Source organism: Peromyscus leucopus, chromosome 7 (genome assembly GCF_004664715.2).
Source record: "Peromyscus leucopus breed LL Stock chromosome 7, UCI_PerLeu_2.1, whole genome shotgun sequence".
NCBI lineage: Eukaryota > Metazoa > Chordata > Mammalia > Rodentia > Cricetidae > Peromyscus > Peromyscus leucopus.
In genome coordinates this window covers 16976902-16987589 of record NC_051069.1, presented here as the reverse complement: position 1 = coordinate 16987589, position 10688 = coordinate 16976902, and positions in this window count along the sequence as shown.

The window sequence follows — 10688 nt, the reverse complement described above, 5'->3', positions numbered from 1 at the left end:
CTGGACATGCAAGACCCATGGAAGGATGACCACTAAACTTTGCTTGACAAGATGGTCCTTCAGGTTCCTCCTTCACAGAGAAAACTGCCAGACATTCTACAGGACACTGAAAAAAATAACCAAGAGACTCTAGGCCTGTGAGCTAAAGACAGATGCCCCAACTTTACAAAGGAACATTAGATGACTGTCCAGGCTGTCAGCTGTCTCTGTCTACCCTGTAAGACTCCTGAAAGTTGCTTACATCCTTCTCCCATTTCTCAGGTAATATTATATCCTTCTGAGGTCTTTGATGTGGTTGAAGACTAGATAGTTGTAATTTCCTCAGTTATGATAAAAGATAAGTTAGATATAAAACCTTAAACTCACAAATATAAGATAGATAGGACATCTTCTTTAATATTGTAACTGTAATTCTTGCTCGATAATTGTTTTGTTATATGTAATTTTACCATGTTAAAGTTAAAACCTTCCTTTTTAAAAAAAAAGAAGAAAAGGGGAAGTGCTGTGGATATCGCTATATATAAATAAAACACTGATGGCCAGTGACCAGACAGGAAGTATAGGCGGGACAAGGAGAGAGGAGAATTGGGGAAACAGGATGAAGAAGGGAGAGACACTGGAGCCACCGCTAGGACAAGCAACATGTAAAGACACCGGTAAGCCACCAGCCATGTGGCAAGGTATAGATTTATAAGAATGGGTTAATTTGGGCTGGAGAGATGGCTCAGAGGTTAAGAACACTGACTGCTCTTCCAGAGGTCCTGAGTTCAATTCCCAGCACCCATATGGTGGCTCAAAACCATCTGTAATGAGATCTTGCTTTCTCTTCTGGACTGCAAGGATACATGAAATCAGAACACTGTATACATAATAAATAAATAAATCTTTTTAAAAAAATGGGTTAATTTAAGATATAAGAGCAGTTAGCAAGAAGCCTGCCACGGCCATATAGTTTATAAGTAATATAAGTGTCTGAGTGATTATTTTATACATGGATTGTGGGACTGCGGGGCTTGGTGGGACCTGGAGAGAAGTCCCTCCAGCAACAGAAGGGTACAAGCATCTCTTCAGCATATCTGCCTTCTTGCCAGGACCATTACAGAAACAGCAAGTTTGGTTCTTTACCAAGTCCAGGCTGGCCTACAGAGGGTGGTCCTGATTTGAAATGGGGAAAGGAACATTGTAGGAGCTGGAGAGGCAGCTCAGTGGGATAAAGGGCTTGCTGTCCTAGCAGAGACTGGGGTTCAGATCCCCAGCACCTGTGTGAAAGCTGGGTGTGGTGGCTGTCACCCCAGCATCAGGGGACAGAGGGGTGGGGTCCTGGGGACTCGCTGGGCAGTGAATCCCAGTCACTGGATATGAATGAATCCAGCTGAAACAGCAAGCTCTAGGTTGAACAAGAGACCTCAAAAATAAGGTGAACAGTACTCAGCTTTGGCCTTGACATACCTGCACTTACATGTGCACACAAATCACACACACACACACACACACACACACACACACACACACACCATGCAAAATGGAGAGTTGTGAACAAACTTGGCTTTGGAGTGATTTGAGGGGCCCTCACTTCTTCCCACTGTCCTCTCCCATGGCCCTCTTTGCTACGGCACATTTGCTCTTACACAGATCACCCTGTGGGGTGGGGTTGGCTGGTCCTCTTTCCTGCAAGTACCCCAAGGCGGGGACTGTGTTCACCTCTGTGTATTCCGAGTTTCAGTTTCTCTCACACAGATGCGTGGTAGAAGCCGAATCTTGTGTTCAGTTGCTTGCTGGCTTCTTTCCATTTGTGGGGGTTAATGAGTGATTCTCAAACACAGAGCACATGAAAGCAATGGAAAATTCTCAAACCACCGGTCCATCTATCGCCATTCCTAGAGATTCTGATTCAATCGATCCATGGCAGCCAAGCTGGACTTAACATGCAGCCAGGGTGGGAAAGCCTGGCCAAGGATTTCTCAGGCCTGCCACTGGTGGCATTTTGAGCTGAATAAGTTTTTGTTGGGAGCAAGGGAAAAGTGCTACCTTGGGCATAGTTAGAATACTTAGCCACATCACTGGCCTCTCAGTGGGTATCAGTCGTCTTCAGCTGCGTATCAGACAAAAATAGTCGCCAGATGTTCAGATGGGGCAAAATCGCACTCTGTTTTTGTGTAGGGGATTGACCCCGGGACCTTGAGCACACTCAGCCAGCGTGCTGGTCACTGGATATGCCCCAGCCCTGAGCCTTGTTTAGAACTCTGGTCTCTGAGTTGCTCTAAGTTACTCTATTGGTTTGGAAAGGCAGTGATTTTTGTTTTCCACATCTGCTCTCAGAGGAAGCTCCTAGACTGCCTGAGAAAAACACTAAGGTCCTGTGAACTCCCCCCACCCCCCCCCACCCCACCCCACCCCCACACACGCTTCTTCCCCTTCCCCTCCCTCCCCTCCCCACCCTCCCTCTCCTGAGTCGGTTTTCTTAGCAAAGGGCTGTGGAAGGAATCTTAAGCAGTGGATCTTTACATTTCCATCCAGGGCTGACATTTTGTCTATACCTGCTGTCCTCAGCAACTGCTGGAATAGGAGTGTGTTCTGTACTTGATACATTTATTGAAAAAATTTCTACTTCCCAGCTAATTAAGAAAAAGTTAATTAAAGTGCTGTATGGTTGTAACTACGACTCTACCTGCACCCCAGTGAGTTTCCTGGGTACGCTTCCATGGCCCAGCCTCCCAGAGGACAGACTAAAAGGAAGGCATGACATTGTTTTCATTTCTAAGTTATATAACCACTCTCAGTGTAGACTATGACTTAAACAGACAGGAAGAAACAGCTTTTTTATGAAAGGACTTGAAGTGCAATGGACTTAACTCTTTAACTTTGAAAAGAGGAGGAGTTTTAAAATGTAGCTTTTAAAAAGTTGAGCGTTTTCTTTGAGGGGTGTGATTTTAGAGTCTGTGACAATTTTTTTTAAAGCCTTTTCTCCTCCCTCCCTTGTTTTCCTTCTCTGCTTCCTGCCCTTCCTTCACTGAACGCTTCAGGAATGAACCGGTGGCACAGCCCACGGCTACCCTGGGCACTGAGTGTCCTGGAGCCCTACAAACAGTAGCTGTGTGCCAGGTGCCAGAGGAAGCCCTGTTCACTCCCGCTAAAGGACTGGGCAGCCTCAGGGAACCAAACCTTTGCAGTCCTTGTGCTGTGGTCTAGATACCTGTTCCAGAACCCTCTGTTAAAGGACTGGTTCCCTGACCCATGGCAAGGATGCAAGCTGCCAGGGCCTTTTAGAGGGAGGGCCTAGTGGATATTCTCTAGTCCTGTACGGGCTTGTCTTTAAAGGGCATGTTGGGACCTGGGTGACTCCTTTCTGTTTCCAGTCACCGTGACGTCAAGAGTTTCCTCTACCACATGCTCCCGCTGTGATGTACTACTGTGCCACCAATGGATGGCAAAGCCTCTGAAACTGGAAAAGCAAAGGAAATGTTTCTTCTTTGTAAGTCGGTTTGCCTCAGATATTTGGTGAGGTCGTGGAAACCTGGTTTACACCCTTTGCCACCTCTCTCCTTCCCGCCACGTCTCTCTCTCCCCTCTCTCCCCCCTCTCCATATTCAATCTAGCCACTGTTCACTATATCCATACCTACTAACTAATGCTGGAACTTATCTTGACTGCATTCACGCAGTCGCCTCCACTCTGCCCTCCACTCCTCCTCTATCCACTGCTCTCTGCAGGGCACCCTCTTCATCATGTGACTCAACACACCAGCCAAGTCCTTGCATTAGCCACAAGACTATCCCCAGCTAATTTCCTCCTTCCTACCCTCCACACAGAACACCATAGGTAGCTCCTTCAAACACAGGGACAATTGCACTAGCTGCTCCAACTCCCCAGGACACTTCCCCAGGGTTCCATAGGGATGCTCACTTCCTTCCAGGTTGAGGGCTCCTGTCCAGTGCTTCCACCCTCACACATCCGTGTATGGAGTGCCAGACCCCTAAGCCTTGCTCTTTTTTCTAGTACTTACCACTTCCAAATATGCTACATACTTACATTATATGTCCTGCTGTCCATTTTCATTCACTAGGATGGAAGATGAAGACCCAGGAGGGTATAGCTCCCCATTTTTATTTTATGTTTCTCAAGTGCCTATAACTGAAACATAATAAATATCTCCAAAACAATTTGGAAGGAAGGAAGAAAGGAAGGAAGGAAGGAAGGAAGGAAGGAAGGAAGGAAGGAAGGAAGGAAGGAGTCGTTGAGGCCTCACATTCTACCACTGCATTGAACTATTTTATCTTCTTTAACTATTAGATGAGGTTAATGAGTTATTGGATTTACTTCAGGTGTAGATTAGATGAGTTCCTAGCTTGAGACCAGTGCCTGGCACACAGTCTTTGATATGTTAGCTGTTGTTATTGTCAGTATTGAACTGTCTCCTAGGACAAAAGCGGTGGACACTGAGTGGAAATGCATGAATGGCACACATTCTAGTGAGATTTCTGTCGTTGTGCTGAAACACCATGACCAAGAGCAAGCTGGGGAGGAAAGGGTTTGTCTGGCTTACTCTTCCATATCATAGTCCATCATTGAAGGAAATCAGGACAGAAACCCAAACAGGGCCGAGACCAGGGCAGGATCTGATGCAGAGGCCATGGAGGGGTGCTGCTTACTGGCTTGCTCCTCATGGCTTGCTCAACCTGCTTTCTTATAGAAGCCAGGACCACCAGCCCAGGGATGGCACCACCCACAATGGGCTGGGCCCTCCCCCATCAATCACTAATTAAGAAAATGCCCTACAGGCTTGCCTACAGCCTGATCTTATGGAGGCATTTTCTCCATTGAGACTCCCTTCTCACTGATGACTCTAGCTTGTGTCAAGGTGATACAAAAATAGCCGGCACAGTGCATGAGCTCCCGTCTAGCTAACAAGCAAAAGCTGGAAGGCAGGAGGGAACATAGATGAATTGTGGATCAGATAGAACTGTGAGCCAGGTGGGAAGGGTCAGTCAGGGATGGATCCTGTGGAATATAAAAGCCTACCTAGGGACCAGGCCTGTTTGAGGAAGAGTACAGAGAGCGAGTTGTCCACAAGGCCCACATGGGAAAAGGATGCCAGAGATCAGGTAGGTGGGTGTGCACTCACCTGGAAAGGAATGACGCCGTCCTCTGAGCCTACCGCCAGCAGCAGTGACTACAGGCGAAGGCCCTGAGAACCAGGCTGTTTGGATTCTCTCATGGAAGAGGATAAGCAGGTCATTAGACCCTCATCTGAGATTCCAGCTCCTCCAGTCACCTTCTTCCCAGCTATGAGGAGCTCTGCCCGAGCTACACGTGGTCTTGGGCCTTGGGATGTGATAGAATACATACAGTGTGAACTCTACCTGGGAAGTAGTTGTCATCCATTCTGGAGTGAGACTTTCCAGTGGATCCTGGAGGGTGGTTGGAGGGAGGTGTCATTCCCAGGTCCTGTATGTAACCTTTCACCCCTGCTCTGTAAGGAGGCTCAACAAACTCATTAGTTCACCAAACTAGACTTGGTGGAATTGTGCTCTGGTCTGCCACTGGGGACCTCTCTGAGGTGAGTAGACATTTGCTTACTTCTCCACAGCGGAAGTTCACAAAACACTTGGGAAGAGCAACTGTAGTAGAAACAGGATGAGGACATTGAGTGGCAGAATGATCAGTAAGACTGACAAGTCTTTCAGCAAGAAGCAAGCTGAAGAACCAGCGTCTTCAGAGCAAGAGAAGGAAGGCCCTCTCCATGCTCCACAAACTCTAAGCCATACGAATTGGACTGAATCTTACCTACCATTAATTTTTAAATAGACTTCATTTTTATTAACAGGCTCTTTGGGTTTATTGCTCAATAGAGGAGCAGACTGTTTTTCTCGTGATAGAATATTTAGACTAGACATTACCTTTGCTGGCTAATAAAAAAGAGAAAGCAAACATAGCCAAAATACAACATGAAGGCAAGCTCTGGAACCTGCTGACTACACATTCTCATCAAATCCCAGTAGGTATCATGGCGGGTTTCTCTTAAAGGTTATAACAGAAAACAGCCAGTTCTCATTAAAGCCCTCCTGAGTTCTGACAGGAGCAGATGATGGTGTGAAGCCGTTGGCATTTCCAGATGCGGCAAAGGCACTTTCTACACAAAAGGCCAAGCCTTTGATAGGGCCGTAAGGCGAAATGAAGGCCGCCCGAGGAGGGAGGCCGGCAGCATGAAGTGCCTCTTCTACAGACCCTGGCCACCAATTGCCAGCTCCTGGTCTTTATGCCACATTGCTTCTCCCTTGGGCCCAGAAAATTTCACAGCTACTTGTTAGTCTTTGATACTTGGTGGTGTTAACTAGTTTAAAGCTTACACAACCTCCCGAATTCTAACACCTCTTTGTCCTGAGGACAGCCCAGCTCCCTCCTGTGGTTCCCAACTGGCTTCTCCTTCTCACTAGCCTGCTCCAGGATTGCCAGATCAGGTACTGACTGCTATCATTGAAAAATAATCCAAATCCCACATCTCCAGGGAGTCATAGTTCTTAGAAGTTTGCAAAGCTAGAGACATGAGTCAACAGCAGAGCACTTGCCTAGCATGTACGGCTCTGGGTCCAATCTCAAGCACTACAGAGAGATGTAATTTTACATTTTTCGGTACGAAGTTCAGGAGGCCAGTGAAACAATATGGATATTTTATTTTTATTATTCTGGGGGTTTTCATTGTTGTTATTTTGAGACAAGGTCTCACAATGTAGATCAGGCTAGCCTCGAATTCTCAGAGATCTACCTGCCTCCACCTCTGCTTTCTGAGTGCTGGGTTTAGGCATGTACTCATGCCCAGCCTTATTGATGATGATGATGCCGGTGTTATTGTTGATTCAATAAGTATATATGTAAATGCATGATGGCTCTGTTCTCTGATTATTGTCACTTCTGAACAAAATGGTTTTCCTATCCATTTCTTTAGTGACCAAAATCAGATCCAGAGGAAAGGTTTCCTTGCTCTTTAAAATAAAATGGCATTCCAATGCTCCACTTCCACCCTGGAGACCATCTTTGGGAGATGCTGTCAGCAGGGCAGTGGGCACCTGCAGCCCAAGTAGGCTCAAGCAGATGTGGGCATACAAGTCTGACTGCATACTACTCTAAAGATTCTCAGGCCCAACCTACACCTCCTGAACCCCTACACCTCCTGAATCTCAGCCTCTTGGGTGATCTAGGTGATTGCCATGGAAGGTCAGGAACTTGGTGTTGTTCATTCCATGGGCTCCACACCGAGTTCTGTCTTCAACCTTTTTTATTGATGCTTTACTATGAGTGAAGTCTCCTTGTAAGGCTACTGTGACTGTCTGTGACCACTCTGACAGGCAGAGAAAAGGCTGCAGACACCTAGGGAAGAAATATCCAACCTTCTGGGGCCTCTTTGAATCTTCACACCTTTAAAAAGGTTGAGAACTCACAAGTGGGAGAGGGGGAACCCTAGTAAGCCCAACACCCTTAAAAGAGAAAAACAACTACAATTTTGAAGGGCAGCACGCAAGCTGAGGGTGATGACCATAGAACATGTTTACTTCTGGCAAAGGGACTCTCTTTAGGGCAGGTCATGGTGTGGTAAACACCAAAGGAGCAGAGACAAGGCCCCAAGATATTGACATGGAGACAGACAAGGTACAGGAGGAGGGGAAGAATCTGAGTTCTGCCTTCAGTTAGCCACAGCCCCGTGGGAAGAGAATCAGGTATGAGAACAAGGCAGAGAGAGCAGCATCTTGGTGATTAGAGCTGCCCAGCAGTGAGTAGCATCTGACTGGGATTGAGTCTCTATGTCTATGTGTCACAGATAGCACAGTAAACGCATTTTTTTTAACTTTTTAATCACATCTGTCAACTTATTTATTTATTGAGTGTATGTATGTGTGTATACATGTATGTGGACACATGCATGCTGTAGCATACATGTGAGGTCTGAGGACAACTTGCAGCTGATGAGTCTCTCTTTCTACCACGTGGGTCCCAGGGATTGAATTGAGTTCAGCAGGCTTGGTGGCAAGCCCCTTACCCTGTTGAACCATCTTGCTGGCCCAGGCAATTTTTGTATTAGGCAAGAAACTGCTGAAGTCAACATTTTTCCAATACTGAACACTTTCAAAGCAGAGCCAAGTCTTCTTCACGTGAGGTAATATGCCATGGTACTTCAACTCAAGAGTGAGCAGGTCCGTGAGGAGGAACACAGCTCTCACCACATGACCTCTCAGACCCAGGACACCTCTTCAGAATCTCTGAGGTGGAAACCATGGTCCCTTCCAATGCCAGACCCTCTGGCTCTTCACTTCTATTGTCCCTTCTGCTGAGGTGCCCACCAGCCTCCTCAGGTGTGGTAGTGCCTGGACGGCAATGCTTAAGGGAGCAGGGCACACTTCCGTGCACGCGGTTGCAGCCCCACGCCTCCCAGGGCCCTCTCCTGGATGGACCAACAGCAAGAGCTGACAGAGGGTGAGGTTGGAGCTCTGAGCGCATTGGAACAGACGAGGAAAGGGTAGAAGGGTGGACATGCCCAAAGTCTTGCCAACTGGTAGAGTGGGTTTGGCCGTCCCATGGAAAACCCACTTGAAGGTAGTTCAGAGGCTGTCTGAACTGCCTGGTGGAGTCTCAGAAGTGGCCCTGAGGATGGCCCCAGGTCTCAAGAGGGCGAATTTGAGATGGCCATGGACTATCATAGAGGCTGTCCAACCAGGGCCCTCCTTTCTCTGCTCAGCATTGCAGGCTCTTGGCTGTCTAAAATCCCAACAGAAGTGGAGTTTTTGTCACAGAATTCTTAGACTACTCGAGCTTGTGGATCATACAGTCTTTCTCCTGTCCCTGTGAGCACACTAAGCATCCACAGCAGTGATCTCAACCTGGGGGCTGTGACTCTTGGGGTCAAATGACCCTTTCATAGGGATCGTCTAAGACCATGGGGAAACACAGACATTTACATTGCAATTCACAACAGTAACAAGATTACAGTTATGAAGTAGCAACAAAAATAACTTTATGGTTAGGGTCCCCACAACCTGAGGAACTGTATTCAAGGGTCGCAGCATTAGGAAGGTTGAGAAGCACTGTGCTACAGACAGAGCATGTTTTCTCTTTGGAAGGATAACAAAGAGAATGCTACTGTGGAGATTTTACCTGTTTCCCATTACAAATGGCCCAGCAATTAATTGAATTTTTATTTCAGTCTAAGACGATTTGGATGCAAATCCCAGACAACTGTGTCATTCTGCAGAGGAGACTCTCCCAAACCCCGACTAGAACCTATCAGAGGCTCTTGATGATTCTAAGGAAAAAGTACAGATAGCATCCTCCAAAGCCCCGCTTATCTGTTCACCAAGAGGTCAATTAATGGTTTGATCAAACAAAAAACCCACAAGCCCACGAAGAAAAGCACTAGACAGCACTTGGTACAAAAGGGTGAGGACTGTCTTCACATGTGACAAGTTCTTAGACGAGAAACAGGAAAGCATCATAAATATTCTTAAAAGGCAGACCTGCAGATGTTTGTGCTGAAAACAGACAAGAATGGAAGGATAAACCGGCAAGAGGCCACTCTGGTAGGAAGGATGGGAGGGTACAAGTGGGAAAGGCAGGGAAAGGAGCTGAGGGCTGGGAGACGGCTCAGGTCACAGGCAAAAAATAAGAAAAAGAAGCTGGACTTAATCTGAATACATACTGTCTTGTACATTTGACTTTGGAACCTAGTAAATGCTTCCTGTAAATAAAAAAATTAAATTAGAAAGGAATCCCTAAAATAGAAAAAAGAAAGAAAGAAAGAACATAACGGTGCCGGCATGTGGCTGGTGGAATTAGCTCGCGGGAACTCTTCTGAACGCAGTAATGTGACTCTAGCCGAGTGGACTGTCACCTGCCACAGAAGACCTGCGAGTTCACAAACAAGAAGCTCTTAAGCACTGTGGCAACTACTTGGCTGGTAGAGTTGGTATTGGCATTTTGAGACTGCAACGTGGGATAAAGCAACCAAGAGTTTTATAAATTCTTATTCCAGAATTCCTAGTATCTGGTAAATGTGATACTCCATATACATACCAAGTTTTGTGTGTGTGTGTGTTTGTGTATTTGTGTGTGTGTGTGTGTGTGTGTGTGTGTTGTGTATGGTCTGTGCTTGTGATATGTGCATGTGGCATGTGTGTATGGTATGTATATATGGTGTGTGTGCATATGTTATATATATGATGTATGTGTGTTTGGTGTGTGTGTGGAGGGGTGTGCATATGGTGTGTGTATGGTGTGTACATGTGGTGTGTGTGTATGGGAGTGTGTGTGTATAGTGTGTATATATGGTATGTGTTTGTATAGTATGTGTGTGTATGGTGTGTGGTATGTGTGTACATGCATGTTTTTATATGTGTATGGGGGTGTGCATGCATATTTTTGTATGTGTATGGGGGTGTGCATGCATGTTTTTGTATGTGGGGGATGTACATGCATGTTTTTATGTGTGTGTGGGTGTGCATGCATGTTTTTGTATGTGGGGGATGTACATGCATGTTTTTATGTGTGTGTGGGTGTGCATGCATGTTTTTGTATATGGTAGGGTGTACATGCATATATGTGTGCTAGCACATGGAGGCCCAAGGTTGATATCACTCTCGCACCTTATTCATTGAGGAAAGTTTCTCTTCAAACCCAGAGCCCTCCAATATGGCTACTGTTGT